Source organism: Pinus tabuliformis, chromosome 9 (assembly GCF_031772625.1).
Source record: "Pinus tabuliformis cultivar Carrire ecotype Pingquan chromosome 9, CPIR1, whole genome shotgun sequence".
NCBI lineage: Eukaryota > Viridiplantae > Streptophyta > Pinopsida > Pinales > Pinaceae > Pinus > Pinus tabuliformis.
In genome coordinates, this window is record NC_142307.1 from 1560714921 (window position 1) to 1560732583 (window position 17663).

Below are 17663 nucleotides of genomic sequence, written 5' to 3' on the forward strand. Positions count from 1 at the left end.
CTTCCCAAAAATATTCTACAAATTCAAGCAAAAACCTCAGGTTCTATCAGGCAAATAGTGAACGATACTGAAATCCACGATCCAACAATGCCATGCACAGACATAATACATATCTACATACGTTTTTATGGTTTTGGAGCCATGGTTTCCAATAACTAGAACGTCTGCTTGAAGCTTTTCAACTTGTTCACATATAACACCCTAGCATCTTTGGTCTCCACTTTTGTCTCAACGCATACCTAATCATTTATAACAATTTTAACTTTAAGTTGTACAACAAGAGAGTATCGAAACTGGACTGGCAAGAATTCATACATTTTTCTTGCTGTAGATGACTCTAGCTTTCTCCAATATGTTTTATGTATTTTCCCTTTGTTGCTTCTCCAGGGACTCCGTGATATTAGACGAGAAGATGTAAGCGGTTCATGAAATCATGACACACCATGATCAAATACCAAAACATAAATCTATAATTAAAAACAAGATTGCTTAGAACAATTATTTATACAACTTGTGCCATCGTCTGCGGCATAAACCCTAGGGGGCGACTGCCCATGCAAGAGACTAAGGTAATCTTCCTTGGAGTCATGGAGTAAGCGATGTTGCAGAGCCCAAGACAAGGAGTGCATGCTTTCTTCTCTCTCGTTCACTGCCACCACCGCTGTCCTTTGATTCTAGCCTCTGCTCATATTTACACCCCTAAACTTCAGCCATTTCGGTAAGGAAAGCAAAATTAAATGCACCTAACAAAATTTGATCGGCCTTCTTCGATTCTGATCTTTCTTGTAGAATGCGATGAAAGAGAAGCTCTGAGCCCCTAATCGATCTAGAAGGCACTTTACTATATATATATATATATGTTTTTGTGCGACTGACTATGCCTTTGCTTTTACCCTGTCCTGCCATGATTTCAAATCTATGACCACCATCGCTAACCCTTACCCGTAAATTGCATGACCTACTTATGTGAACAAAAACACGGGTGAGATTTTTGTAAGTCAATTCCAACACAAAACTCCAGAGAGTGAAAGATCAAAGAAATTATAAAAAATAGATTCATAAAAGACAAAAAAAGTAAGAGTCTAAAATATTGAAAACTTCGAAATATATATATATATATATATGAAAAGGAAAATATACAAGTGTGTATGGTAATTTAGTTCATGTTAAAAATTATAGAAAATATATAATAAATAGTTAAACTTCATATACATAAATAAATAGTGTTTTTTGTTTAAAAATAACTAAAATAAGAAAAGTGTTATTTACTCATACGATCTATAAAATAAGAAAAATGTTATTTACTCATATGATCTATAAAGGAGGATTGAACCTTTTATTTTAAAAGCAAAAAGTGATTTCAATCTGAAGAGACAAAGAGTGCTGTTTGTTAAAAAATGATTAAGCTAACAAAAACATTACTTTCATAGAATTTGTAAAGTAGGATTGAAATGTCTATCCTAAAAGCAAAAGGACATTTAAATATTTTAAAGAGCAAGTTCAGATAAGTAGTTATCAATTGTAACATAGGTATCAACAACATGTAACATTAGTTATTAACATTGTGCAACTAGTGAAAGGTAAAATAAGTATATATCATATAATATGTTAATAATAAGTACATATCTTATTATTATATAAATATTGTATTCATTAATGTATATAATATTGTTAAAAAAATTCACAAAATTAGGATTTTTAAGTTAGAAAAACAATTGAAACAATTTTTAGTCATTTTTATAGTCAAAAGCCTTGATTTTTAACTACAATTAAGACTAATACAAATTTTCAAACACATAACCACTTCCAATGATACTATTTGACTTTTTATAACATTTCAATAATTAAGCAGTTATACATGAAAAATTTCAACCATTCACTTTCTTCAATAGAGCAATAGAGATCACAGGACACCAATATTTAGGCTAGTAGCCAGGGAAAAACCCATAAGGGGAAAACCCAACAAGTCTTTCCTTATGAGAGAGAATTTAGTTCATCAATAATACATTAGAATATTCCAACAAGATTCCAATTATACATTAGAATATTCCAACACGATTCCAATTTTCATGACCTCAACATTTCCAAGTCAAACTAGTTAAAAGAGAGAGAAGAAGTCAACGCTGGTCAAAATTCCCTGTGCAACAAAAGAGCTGAATTTAGGCCTGAGGTAGCTTAGAATAGAGTGCATAAATTTAGTCAAAACAACAACAGTCAATGAACCTCTGCAACTATTGGTCAAAGGTCAGTATTGACTTGTAGTCAACAACCTAGAAACATGACAGAGTCTTGGTCAAACCAGGTCAAAAAATCATTGAAGTATTCAACCTCCAAAATAGTCAAAGAACATGGTCCAATAGAAGCAATCTCTCCCAAGTCAACATTGGTCAAACAAAATAATAGAAGCTGGTCAACACAGAACATAAATTCTCTTTGATTCCTTCACATGTGTGAACTCCTTCTTGTGATTTTAGATTGAATGGATTGACAAGTGATGTGTCAAATGAGCTCCAATGAACTTGTATGTATATGTGTCTTAGGAGGAGGCTTTTTATCATGTGGGGTCGACTTGTACACTTTAGGCTGACTTGGTCAAGCATCAAAATATGAATTTTCTCCGTCAATGAAAATACTCACCATAGCTACCAATTTTTAACTCTCCCTCTTAGCTAGGGAGGTACTTTTCATTCTCTCTCAAGGTCAATCTCCCCGACCAATCCATAGGTCTCTCAACCATAGCCCAAGGGAGAGATCAGATGTATAAGTATAAGTCTCTCTCTCTCTCTCTCTCTTTCAAGATCAATCTCCTCGACCAATCCATAGGTCTCTCAGCAACTGCCCAAGGGAGAGATCACAAGTGTCATCATAAGGAAATATACATATCATCAAAACACATCCCTTAAGCCAAAACCCAATGGCATCCAAGTCAGTGTCCAACTGACCAATGGGATCAATCAATGAGGCAAAAATATTTAATCATATACACAGGGTCCATCTCCCGAACCATAACAAAGTCTCTCAGTCCACGACCTGTTGATGTTTTCGCTCTAGACACCAACACTTCGAATCCTTAGCTAGCTAGGCCAAGGATATGGGAATGTAGCCCCGTTTAAAGCTGAATCAATAAGACAAAGTCCATGCCAAGATTGGTGCAACTCTATCCATTGTCTAGAGGATCATGATCCATAAGGAAGGATTGAAAAGCACATGACCTTGTCTTTTCCAAAGTTGTAACCCTCAAGGAACAATCTTAGAGCCAACAACTTTGATGGAAGAAAAAATAATAATAATAATAATAATAAGACAATAAACTACTTATTCTAACCCTAACCTAATGACGGTACACAAACATACAATGTTTCTTTAGGCAAGAAAGTAAATGTAACATTGCTCTTTCATTAAAAATGTTCAAATTGTTAAATTAATGAATTTAATTATTGATAGCACTGATTTTAATATTAATCCCTTGCAATATTTGTATGTTATGTATATTTCAAAAACTAAAATCTGAAAATTTAAAAATAAAAATAAATTATATGCAAAATACAAAATTTAATTTAAGAGAAACATTAAAAGAAACACTACAATATAAACTTTAAAACCTAAGAAACTATACACAAGAAAGGAGTTCAGGTATAAAAGAACAACAAAGAGTTTATTCACAACTACTCACATGGCTATAAAACAAATAAATTAAGAAAATAAAAAAATTATATGCAAAATAAGAATTTAAGAGTTCATACAATATAACCTAAGAACTATGCACAAAGTTCATGTTCATTCACAATGTTTCTCCTTCGTTATGCACTCACATGGCTATAAAACAAATAAATTAAGAGGCCATGCTGGTGTAAACATAGACATAGAGCCCACTGAGCTTTTTACTTTTTTTATTTTTCAATGTTTTGTCTATAATGCTTGGGTGGTTATTTCCAAGTGAAACACATAATAAGTTTACAAATAAGAAAACTGAATATGTACAATAAAAACCAAAGAACTTACAGTGAGCAGTTGGAAAATGAAATAAAAAATGAAACACAGTGAAATGAAAAATGAGACGTTGCAAAATGTGGAGGAGGTTGACAACGTTAGAAACCAGTTTATATCTATCTAACACTGGATCTATCATGTGCCAAGAGAGATAAAATCCTTTGAGGTGCAAACCTTTCCTCAAGTTTTACACACCAAAAAAAAGTTTCAATTTATATGATTTCTAATCTTTTTGATTGCTTGCACTAAATGCATTGATTTCAATGTAGATGGTGATTTCTAATCCTATTTGATTGGTTGCACTAGATGCATTGATTTCAATGTAGATGTTGATTTATAATCTTATTTACTTACTTGCACTAGATGCATTGATTTCAGTGTAGATGTTGGTTTATAATCCTATTTGCTTACTTGCACTAGATGCATTGATTTAAGTGTAAATGTTGATTTCTAATCCTATTTGATTGCTTGCATTAGATGCATTGATTTTAGTGTAAATGTTGTTTTCTAATCTTATCTGATTTCTTTCAATAGATGCAATGATTTCAATGTATATGTTGATTTGTGATTTGATGTAATTGGATGTATGATGGTACATTAATTTTAAAGTGATTGGATTAACATTGTGCATTGATTTTAGTGTAAGCACAAAAAAATATTGACAATGTACATTGATTTTTGTTATAGTAATTCAACCTATTAATATTGGAGAGAAAGAGAGACAATCTATGATGTTTACTACAATAACTAAAGCTAAAGATTTAAATGGTTTACGATTTAACCTTTCCTTTTCATATAATTAATATGGAAAGATGACAATCGATATGAAAAGATGACAAAAGCAACAAGGGTGACAATAAGAATAGTAGAAGAAATTAGTTTGAGATTAATCATAATGAAGACTATGTGTAATTGACTATATTCTTATTATCCACATTTTATATCATTCAACAATATTACATTATCACTGTACATTCAAAATATTTATTTCATCATTTTTCATCATTAAAGTTATTAACAATATTTATTATCTCAACAAACTGAGGTAACTAAGGAAATATAAAATTAAAATGACCAGATTAATCTGAAACATATTTAGCATATTTAAAATGATTATATTAATATTAAATAAATTTACATATTATTGATCAAATTAATCATATGTTCATTAGATTTTCTTTGGCCGCACATGGTTGAAACCAACCTAGATCCATCTTAACTCCAGATTTATCAAGCGCTGAGAGGGATCAAATCTGTCGAGGTGCAAAACTCTTTTTTGAGTGCAAAACTTGTAGAAATTCCCACTGTAGATCAACAAATTATGCAATATACTAAAGAAAAATACAAGATCTACTTCTACAACAAACTTGTGGAAGCTTAATCGAATATGAGCAAGATCAAATAGAACACATATAACTGAGAATGAGAAATTAATCACACATGAACACAGAAGAATAACCCAGGGAAAGCCTCAGCCTAAAACCCCAATCTCTGTATTATCATACAAGTGGAAATATGTTCAGATTACAAAAAGAATCAGTTCACAAGCTATCCTGCTCTCTTTGCAATCAAACAATACAGTTCATAGACTAAGTAGACACAAGATATGCCTTCCCTCAGCCCTCCAAGCCTCCTATTTCCTTGTGCAGTTTTTCTTGGGGTCCAATGATTCCACCTGTGTGATTGGCTTCATCACACACTCACTAAAATGAAGAAGTAACTGCGCAATCCCCAAGGAATGAATTCCTTCTGCATGCAAAAGACATTCACAATGGAATATTCCTGCAATTGATAGTACATTGTCCCATCATCTGATCTCAACTGGGTCTCTGTCTGAACTGACATGCATGAGTTATTTATGAGAGAATATTCAGTTATTTGAAGTGCAGCAGTTACATGCATGCATGCATTAACTAACTGAACTCACAATTAGTTCAACAAACTATTTGAACTAATCTAACTAGTCTTAACTCAGTGAACTGAGCTAACTAATTACAACTCAAAATACAACTCATCCTTATCTCTTTAACTGATGGATAAATTCCTCAATCAATGGGATAACTGTTGCATGTCCCCACATAGACTTCATGTTTGATTTTCTACAACTAATTAACTTAAGATGAATTAATTAATTATTTTACAAACAACTGCTAAGATCAAATTCAAATTTTACTTCTCTATTTTAGTTCAGGGAGTAACTAAAATAGGAAGGTATCTTGAAATGTTATTTATGGCAGTGCTATTTTTAGCACTTCTATATTTAGCATTTCTTGTTGCTATTTTCAACATTCCCTCTCAACAAGAAAGGGATTATCAGTAACCCCAATCCTGTCTCTATGGAACTCAAACTTGCATTTTGACAATGCCTTAGTCAAAATATCTGCATCCTGTTCCTCGGTTGAAACATACAACAACAACATGATCCTTTTGACCACACAGTCTCGAAGATGGTGATACCGGATATCAATGTGCTTGGACCTGTCATGAAAAATTGGATTCTCAAAGAGTTTGATACAACTCTGATTATCGCAGTAGATCACAGTTGGATCCACCCTCTGACCAAACAATCCCACTAGAATCTTCCGCATCCAAATGGACTCACATGCAACCTGACTAGCAGCCATGTATTCAGCCTCTGCTGAGCTAAGTGCAACTGATCTCTATTTCCTGTTGTACCAGGAAACTGCAGTTGAACCAAGGTTGAAGATTCCTCCAGAAGTGGTCTTCCGATCTGATGGACTCCCTGCCTAATTCGCATCTGTGAAGCCATAAAGATTCACTCCCTCTGTCTGTCTGTACCACAATCCAAATTGAGATGTGCCTCTGAGGTATCTCAGCACATGCTTTGGTGCCTTCCAAAACAGCTTGGTAGGATGAACCATAGCTTGACTCAGCTGGTTCACCGCAAAGCATAAGTCTGGTCGTGTGTTCACTAGATACATAAGTGAACCCACAAGATGCCGATAAATAGTAGCATCTACTACCTCACCTGAAGTAGCATTGTCCTTCCTCCAGTTCCCAGCTAGAGGAGTCTGCATGGGCTTGCACTTCTCCATGTGAAAGCGCCTGAGTATCTCATTGGCATACTTTCCTTGAGACACAAATAATTCCCCATCTTTCTGCCACACCTCCATGCCTAGAAAGTAGTGCATAAGACCCATGTCTTTCATCTCGAACTCTCTTGCAAGGTCCTCCTTGCAAGACTGGATCAGCTGATCATCACTTGTCAAAATCAGATCATCGACATAAAGAACAATGATCAATGGCTTACCTTCTACCATGATGTGGTAAAGGTTCGCATCTGCTTCACTCTTGGTGAAACCCAACCTGGTGAAATAGTTTTCGATCCTGGTGTACCAAGCACGGGGTGCTTGCTTAAGCCCATACAAAGCTCTCTTGAGTCGGCACACATGCAACTCACGATCGAAGGTCTCAAAACCCTTTGGCTGCTTAATGTACACCTCCTCCTCAATCTTCCCATTGAAGAATGTTGTCTTCACGTCCATTTGATGGATCTTCCAACCCATCTGAGCTGATAGTGCCAACATCGATATGATAGATGAGTACCTTGCTACAGGAGCAAAGGTCTCATTGTAGTTGATCCCCTCGACTTGTGAGAAACCTCAGGCAAAAAACCTTGCCTTATGTTTCTCAACACTACCATCAGCTGCTTGCTTTACCTTGTAAAGCCATATGGAACTAACCACTGACTTGTCCTGAGGTCTTGGGACAACATCCCACACACTGTTTTGAATGATAGAGTCATACTCCTCTACCATTGCATCAACCCAGACTGGTTGCTGCACTGCCTCCTCGAATGAAGAAGGTTCAGTATCTACACACTCCCCAACCATGGCCATGTACCCAGTGTACCGCTCGGGCAACCTCCTCTGTTTTCGTTGAGAAGATGGCCATCGCACATTTTCCGTGCATACATCATCAACCTGTTAGCTTCCCTTGACCGTTTCCGCCCATCTCTGGAAGTCTCAGCATGAGTGGATGTCTCCACTCTCGGATCCTCTGCATGCGGCTGCTTCGCATCAATCTGAGGCTCCTCCTCCTTAGGAACTGAAAGTTCCTCCTCTGCATGCAACTTGAGCTCCCTCTCAAGTGATACTCACATGGCTTTCTGCTCGTCAAACTTCAGATCCTTGCATACCACTGTCCTCTGACTAGTAGGCAGGTACACCCGATAGTTGTGGGGTGTATTCGTGTACCCCACAAGTATTCCCAACTCAGCTGTTGGATCTAGCTTCTTCCGGGCATCTTTGGTCACATGACAGTAAACTGATGATCCAAAGATTCAAAAGTGACTCACATCTGGTCGCTTCCCGAAAAAGGCCTCCATAGGTGTCTTCATTCCCAGTATACGGTGCAGGCTTCTGTTCTGCAAGTATACTACTGTATTGCATGCCTCAGCCCACAAATGCAGTGGTAGGCTTTGGTCATGCAACATCGCTCGAGTTGCTCCCACAATCGATCTGTTCTTCCTTTCGGCCACCCCATTCTGCTGTGGGTTATGGGGTGCCGTCAACTCCCGTTTAATTCCTTCTACAGCGCAGAAGTCCTTAAACTGTTGGGAGACATACTCTCCACCATTGTCGCTACACAAGGCTTTTATTTTCTTTCCATATTCTTTCTTTGCCAAGGCTTTAAACTCACAAAACCTCAAGAAGGTTTGATCCTTCTTTTGCATAAAGTAGATCCAGCATCTACGAGAAAAATCATCAATAAAAATAACATAGTATCTTTGTTTAGTGGTGGAGGCTGTAGAGAATGGTCCACAAACATCTAAGTGAACTCACTCCAAGATTGCTCCAACTCTACTGTCTCGATTCAGAAAGGAAGATTTCGCATACTTACCCAAGGTACAACCTTTGCATGTATTCGTCTGCTCCAGTTTTCCCTTGGGAAGTCTGGTAGAAATCTGCTGCATGATCTTCATAGCTCCATGGTGCAAGTGGCCCAATCTTCTATGCCATAGCTCGCCAACATCTTGGCTCTGCACCATCTCAGCTTTGGAACTCAATGCAACACAATCGTCTACCTCTAGCTTGTAGAGATTCTTTACTCAAATCCCGATTTGCTTGGTCTATCCAATACTGATATGCCTCAGGAATACCTGTCCTTTACTAAAGACTACATCATAGCCTTTATCTTCTAGCATAGCAATAGGACACAAGATTCTTCTTCAGACTGGGTACATACTTTATATCAGTCAGGGTGAGAGGAGCTCCATGCTCCCTCTGAAACACAACCGTACCTTCACTTAAAACACGGTACTTTCCATCATCGCCCATCTCGATCCACATCTAGAGATCCTTCTCCTTCAAGGTACTGAAAAGATTCTTGTCACCTGACATCTGGAATGAAGCTCCACTGTCGAGGTACCACACACATCCCACCATGGATGAAACCATGCATGTGATAAGAGAGAAATCCAACTCAAACTGTGAGGCTAGTGCCTCACCATCAAATCCCTTCGAGGATCCCTTCTTGGATTTCTTCTATGGACAATTCGTTGCATAATGGCCCACTTCATGACAATGAAAGCATCGCACTTTCGATTTGTCAAACTTCTTCCCACCATGGGAAGAACTGGATTTGGGATGGGACGCCTTCCCTTTCCCTTTCCTTGCCTTACTCGCTAAGGCTATATTTTCCTCATCATCTTGCTTTGATGAGGATCCATCTCTGGTGCTTCTTCTTATCTCCTCCTGCATTAGATCCAACCAAAGTCGCTCCCAATCTGGTAGTTTTTCTCTTCCATTGACCGAGTCTTGGTAGCTATGCCAGCTTTTAGGAAGACCGAGAAGTGCAAGACTCACCATGTCATCATTGGCTGTCATGATTCCTACACTTCCAAGCTCATCCTGTAGGTGGTGAGCTTGTTCAGATATGTAGAGATCGTGTTGCCCTTTTCACACTTGATTTCCAAAGCTTGTCTTTCAGTGCCAACTTCCTCTGATCACTGCTGTTTTGATATAGATCTTTCAATGTTTTCCACATCGAAAACGATGTCTCCTTCCCATGGAGGCTCGAGACAATGTGGTCTCGAACTCCCTCCGGGAGGATTCTCCTTGCTCTAGCCACATATTTCTTCCATTTCGCCAATTATGTAGCATCAGCTGCTGCCAACTTGGGGACTTCTTGATCAATGAATTCCTTTAGACCGTTATCCTCTAATACTGCTTCCATGCGATCCTTCCAAGCTATATAATTCGAGCTGCCATCAAGGGCATACTCGAGTCTTAAATCGTTGAATGCCATTGGTGAAATTGAGATGTGATAAGAACTTGATTTCTATATTTAGGAACCTCAAACTTCAAACTTCTCCCTTCTTGTATACTGTTCTCTCCTCTGATCACCTTTGCTCTGATACCATGTAGAAATTTCCATTGTAGATCAACAGATTATGCAATATACTAAAGCAAAATACAAGATCTACTTCTACAACAAACTTGTGGAAGCTTAATTGAATATGAGCAAGATCAAATAGAAAACATATAACTGAGAATGAGAAATCAATCACACATGAACACAGAAGAATAACCCAGGGAAAGCCTCAGCCTAAAACCCCAATCTCTGTATTATCATACAAGTGGAAATATGTTCAGATTACAAAAAGAATCAGCTCACAGCTCACAAGCTCACAGATTGAGTAGACACAAGATATGCCTTCCCTCAGCCCTCCAAGCCTCCTATTTCCTTGCGCAGTTTTTCTTGGGGTCCAATGATGCTACCTGTGTGATTGGCCTCATCACACACTCACTAAACTGAAGAAGTAACTGCACAATCTCTAAGGAATGAATTCCTTCTGCATGCAAGAGATATTCACAATGGAATATTCCTGCAACTGATAGTACACTGTCCCATCATTTGATCTCAACTGGGTCTCTGTCTAAACTGACATGCATGAGTTATTTATGAGAGAATATTCATTTATCTGAAGTGCACCAGTTACATGCATGCATGCATTAACTAACTGAACTCACAATTAGTTCAACAAACTATTTGAACTAATCTAACTGAACTTAACTCAGTTAACTGAGCTAACTAATTACAACTCAAATTACAACTCATCCTTATTTCTTTAACTAATGGATGAATTCCTCAATCAATGGGATAATTGTTGTATGTCCCCACATAGACTTCATGTTTGATTTTCTACAACTAATTAACTCAAGATGAATTAATTAATTATTTTACAAACAACTGCTAAAATCAAATTTGAATTTTACTTCTCTATTTTAGTTCAGGGACTAACTAAAATAGGAAGGTATCCCGAAATGCTATTTATGGTAGTGCTATTTTTAGCACTTCTATATTTAGCATTTCTTGTTGCTATTTTCAACAAAACTTGAGGAAATGTTTGCACCTCGAGAGATTTGATCCCTCTCAGTGCTTGATAGATCTAGAGTTAAGATGGATCTAAGATGGTTTTAGTCATGTGCGGCCAAGGAAAATCTATCGAACATATGATTAATTTTATCAATAATATGTAAATACATATAATATTAATATAATCAGTTTAAATATGACAAATATGTCTAAGATTTATATGGTCATTTTAATTTTAAATTTCCTTAGTTACCTCAGTTTGTTGAGATGATAAATATTGTTAATAACTTTAATGATGAAATAAAAATATTGAATGCAAAATGACAATGTAATAATGTTTAATGATAGAAAATGTGAATAATAAGAATGTAGTCAATTTCAAATAGTCTTCATTGTGATCAATCTCAAAGTACTATTCTTGTTGTCAACCTTGTTAGTTTTGTCATATTTTCATATCTATTATATGAAAATCATAGTTGAAATGTAAACTGTTTAAATCTTTAGCTCGAGTTGTTGTAGTAAACATCATACCTTGTCTCTCTTTATCTCCAATATTAATAGGTTGAATTAATATAACAGAAAAATCAATGTACATTGTCAATAATTTTTTGTGCTTACACCGAAATCAATGCACATTGTTAATCCAATCACTTTAAACTTAATGTACCATCATACATCCAATTACATCAAATTAGAAATCAACATCTACACTGACATCAATGCATATAATGCAAGCAATCAAATAAGATTAGAAAACAACATCTACATTGAAATCAATGCATCTAATGCAAGTAAGAAAATATGATTAGAAATCAACATCTACACTCAAATCAATGCATCTAGTGCAAGTAAGCAAATAGGATTAGAAACCAACATCTACACTAAATTTAATGCATCTAGTGCAAACAATCAAATGGGATTAGAAATCACCATCTACACTGAAATCAATGCATTTAGTGCAAGCAATCAAATAAAATTAGAAAACATCTACATTGAAATCAATGCATCTAGTGCAAACAATCAAATATAATTAGAAATCAACATCTACATTGAAATTAACACATCTAGTGCAAGCAATAAAATAGGATTAGAAATCACCATCTGCACTGAAATCAATGCATTTAGTGCAAGCACTCAAATAAGATTATAAATCATCTACATTGAAATCAATGCATCTAGTGCAAGTAATCAAATATCATTAGAAATCAACATCTACACTAAAATTAATGCATCGAGTGTAAGCAATCAAATAGGATTAGAAATCACCATCTACACTGAAATCAATGTATCTAGTGCAAGAAATTTTCTTCCCTCTCTCCCCCCTCCATTTATATCTATATCTCCCTCATCTCTCCTTATTTTTCTCTCTATCTCAGCCTCACAAACTCACACGCTCTTTCACTCCATATCTATCAAACTCTTTGTCCCTCCCTCCTCGTCTCCATCTCTCTCTTCTTCGCTCTCTTCACCTTCCATCTATATTTCTATCTCCCTCTGTCTATCTATATCACCCCCAAAAACATACGCTCTCTTTCTCCAATATATCTGTCTATCACTCCCTTCTCCTCCCTCCCTCTCTCTCTCTCTCTCTCTTCCCCTTCTCTCCCTCTCCCCCGCTTCTATCTCTCTTCCCTCTTGCCTTCCTCTCTCCCTCTCTCTCCATATTCCTTATCACTCCTTATCTCTCTCTCTCTCCACCTTTATTTCTCTATGTCTTTATTCTTACCTCCATCTCTCTCCCCCTCCATATCCATCTCTCTTTCCCTACCTCTATCACACTCTCTCCCTTTATCTCCCACATCTCTCTCTCTTTCTCTCTCTCTTCACCCTCCAACTTTGTTACTACATGCCTCTCTCTTTCCTTCTCTCCCCCCTTCTCTCCATCTCTCCTTCTTTGTCTCATTATCTCACCCCCAAACATACACACTCTCTCTCCATCTCTCTCTCCACTTATCACTCTCTGTGTCTTTCTTCTTCCCTCCCTCTCTCCCCCTCCAACTCCATCTCTCTATCCCTCCCTCTCTCCTCTTCTCTCTCAAGTCCTCTCTTTCGTCCTTCCTCACTTTCCCTTTCTCTCCTACCCCCCTCGCTCTCCCCTCTCTTCTCTCTCTCTCCCCTCCAATCCTCTCTCTTCCCCCATCACTCTATTCCTCTCTCTCTTCCTTCCTCTCTCCCCCTTTCTCTCCTACCTCTCTATCTCTCTCTTTGCCCTCCAATCCTCTCTCTTCCCTCTCTCTCTCTCTCTCTCTAACTGTGTTACTATATCCCTTCCTTTCTTTTTCTCTCTCCTTCTCTCCCCCCCTGGTTCCATCTCTCATTCTTTGTCTCTTTATCTCACCCCTAAACATACATACTCTCTCTCTCTCTTTCTCCACTTCTCACTCTCTATGTCTTTCTTCTATCCTCCCTCTCTCCCCCTTCTACTCCATCTCTCTATCCTCTCTCTCTCCTCCTCTCTCTCAAGTCCCCTCTCTCGTCCTTCCTCTCTCTCCCTTTCTCTCCTACCTCCCTCTCTTTTCCCCTCTCTCTCTCTCTCTCTCTCTCTCTCTCTCTCTCTTCAATCCTCTCACTACTTCCCTCCCTCTCTCCTTCTCTCTCTCCCACCTCCATCTTTATGTCTCCCTCTTCCTCTCTTATCCTTCTCGACCTCTCTCACTCTCTCCCTACCTCTCTCTTCATTCGTTCTCTCCCATTTCCTTGAGTTTATCTCCATCTCTCCCTTGCCACTCCCCCTATCTCTCCACCTCTATCACTCTATGTCTTTGTTCTTCCCTCCCATATATATCTAGAGTTAATATATTTATCATGATATATTAATATATATTATAATATAACAAATTTAATATTGTATTAATTGAAAGTTATTAAATTTAATAATATTAATATTATAATATATTAATATGAATATTAAATTTAATAATAATAATAATAATTTTTTAATATTAATATTAAGGTTAATAATGTTTTTTTTGCATGGTATTAATAATAATTTGGTCCAAGGTATTTGACCCACACTTGGTATATAATTAGATGTTGATTTTTAATCCTATTTGATATATTTTTGTTTATTTACCATACCTCTTTTATAAATATGGTATTTGGCTCATGGTATTAATAATAATTTATCCTATGGTTTTTAACTCATGGTATTAATAATAATTTGTCCTATAGGCTTCATTTAATTTTGAGTTTTTGTAAATATAAAGAGGTTTATGGAGTAAATATAAACATAGATTTTATTTATTTACCATACCTCTAGTTTATTTAATTTTTTATTTATTTACCATACATATGGAGTAAGTATAAAAAGAGGTTTTATTTATTTACCATTTGGTTTATTTATATTCTTAGTGTTGGTAAACCTCATCATATTTTAAATTTATATTATGGTTATACATAATAATAATTAGATTGATTTTTAAATAGAACCGGCATTAGATTAAAAATGTGAAATGTTAAATGTGTTTACATTTATGTTTACGTTTTTACGTGAGATCTACCCCCATACTGGGTTGTAAAGTTCACAACTCAATAATTAATCTTAGTCCATTAATATTAAAAAATTATATTTATACTAAAAATTCAAAAATTATCTATAATTTAAGATTCAAGCTAATATTTTAGCTAACATTAATAAAAATTATTTTTATTGTTTTTTGGAACCTGACATACTTACACATTTTGGTCATAATGAAAATAAAATGTCAATCTATCAACACTTATGTTACATTGAAATTGAAATAGAGGTAAGAGTAACGTGTCATGCAAACTCTGCTGAGCTCAACCACAAGAGGTTGGAGTCAACTGTCACTCAGCTGAGCTGAACCACACTCCACCAACTACATTGATCTCAAATATCATACCATACTCCACCTGACACAAATCTTCTCTTACCTGCCTGCATCACAGAAGAAACACAATGCAGTAACATGAAAATTCTACGGATCCTTTCCTTTCAAGTTACTCTTTTTTGAAAGAAAAGAGACCAATAAGAGCAATTCCATACTTATCAAACAGCAAATTCATAGGCACGCCATCCAGTAGTAGGCAGACTTGTGGACTACATCGCCTCTTCATCAGGTGCTCTACTTTGCAACTAGTTTTCAGAACTACTGAACCACCTGGAACAGTCTCTGAACCTGACACGAACCCACGCCTTTAATTTCTTGGCCACAGAGAAAGGACGGGCAGAGATTTCCTTATTTGAGTGGAACTCTGCTTTTGCTTTCCTAGGGACATAGAAAGGACGGGCGGAGAATTTCCTGATTTTACTTGATGATTCCATGGATCAGAGAAATGGTCCCTGCATCGAGGTTTGTAATGGATATTTCAACAGCAGGGAACAGTCGCTGTTCCAGTTTCCTACAAGGGTTCACTCTTCTGTGGTTCGACGAAGGGTCAAAAGGTTCAAGAACAAAGAATTTTACAGACAGAGTCTCTATGTTATTTCTCATATGTAATTTTTAAATTAGTCAAATCATTTACTATAGGGCATATTTATTTTGGAAAAGGTTTGATATTGATTTAATTATAATAATAAGATATGGTTTGCATTTGATTTAATTAATAATAATAATAATATGACATTTTTCTAATTTTAATTTGGTTTTTTTGAAAGTTGTTGTCATCTATAATGAATTAAGAAAAGTCTTTTGTTAAAAATCATAAAAGAAAAATTTTCGGCCTAAGCTTTTCGAACCAATAAATGTGGTTTATCATAAAGACCAGAGGATGAACCACACTTGTTGGTAAGTGTGATTCATCATGAAGACCAGATGATGAACCACACTCATTGGTTTGAAACACGTAGGCCAAAAATTTCTCTTATGTAATTTCTATAGATACACTTTTTTTAATTTAATTTGATTATCTATAATTATTTATTAGGTAGATGGTAGGAATATAATTTTCTAGAATATTCTTAGTAGATACACTAAATAAATCAAGGGTGAGTTTTATTTCCAAAGTAATTATGTCTTTTCAATTAAAATTCATTAAGGGAGTAATGCTTCTATGTAATTGTCATAGTGAGTTCCGAGATGTCAATTTAGAAGTTCTTTTTTAACACAAGTGTGATATGAAATATGAATAAGTTGTTGGGAGTAATGCTTCTATGTAATTGTCATAGTGAGTTCTGAGATGTCAATTTAGAAGTTCTTTTTTAACACAAGTGTCATATGAAATGAAATATGATTTTTCTCATATGTGATATTGATAACAGATAGTATTGTAATAGAGTTTCTTTACAAACTAAGAATCTCCATGATAATGTGAAGATAAATCCTCATAATTAAAAATCTTGTTGCATGATTTATATATATATATAAAATAATAATAATAATAATTTTAAATAAAATTATAATTTAATTAATAATAACTTTAATTTTAACCCTCTAAAATATATAATAAAATAGATATTTCAATATTTATTATAAATTAATAATCACCCATAAATATAATTATAAAAAGAAATTCAGTAATTCACATTCCATTCTATTTATAATTATATAAACAATAATCACGGATAAATATAATTTGTTATTTGTATGCTTTCATTCAAGCTTATGACTGGTCCCAACATAAACTAAACCTAACCAAATTGTAAATGGCTCTGATTTCGAACCAGCAGAACATCACTGAGTCACAAGTACGGCTTACTTATCATTGCCAACGGGAGTCGTCTTATGTAATCACATTGATGATCCTTTTATTTGAAGTCTTTCGATGTTGCAACATTAATGTGAAAACAAATCTGTAGCATGATGTGGACATCTAATCAACACGGATCATTAGACTTACTTTGAAAATATGTGGATGCTTTGATTATAAAGAAGGGGATATTATTTACTATAATGGGAATATGATCCTTCTATTTCAAGTCTCTTGATGTTATAAGATATTAATGTGATGACAAACAATCATTAAGATGTGATATGTGAATGCAAATGAAATAACTTTATAATAAAAATATATATGGTGGTTATTAAGGGTTAAGAATATGTGTTAGTTTGTTAATGGTTTATAACATAAATATTATTTTGCGTTTTTGTACTATTTTTGGAAAATTATTATGTGATTTTTTATATATACTAAATTACCGGTTAAATAAAATTAAATGATAGATATGTTAGCGTAAATATTATTTTGTAATAATGTAATTACAAATTATTTTGATGTAGTAATTTTTTCATGAAAATGTTAAAAGTCAATATGAAAGATTAACTTTTAACTGTCACGAAAAACTGATTAACTTTTAACTGTCACTAAAAACTGTTGAAGTTAGTTATGTTGAGAGAGGGAACATATAAAAAAAATCTTTCTTATGTCATTTT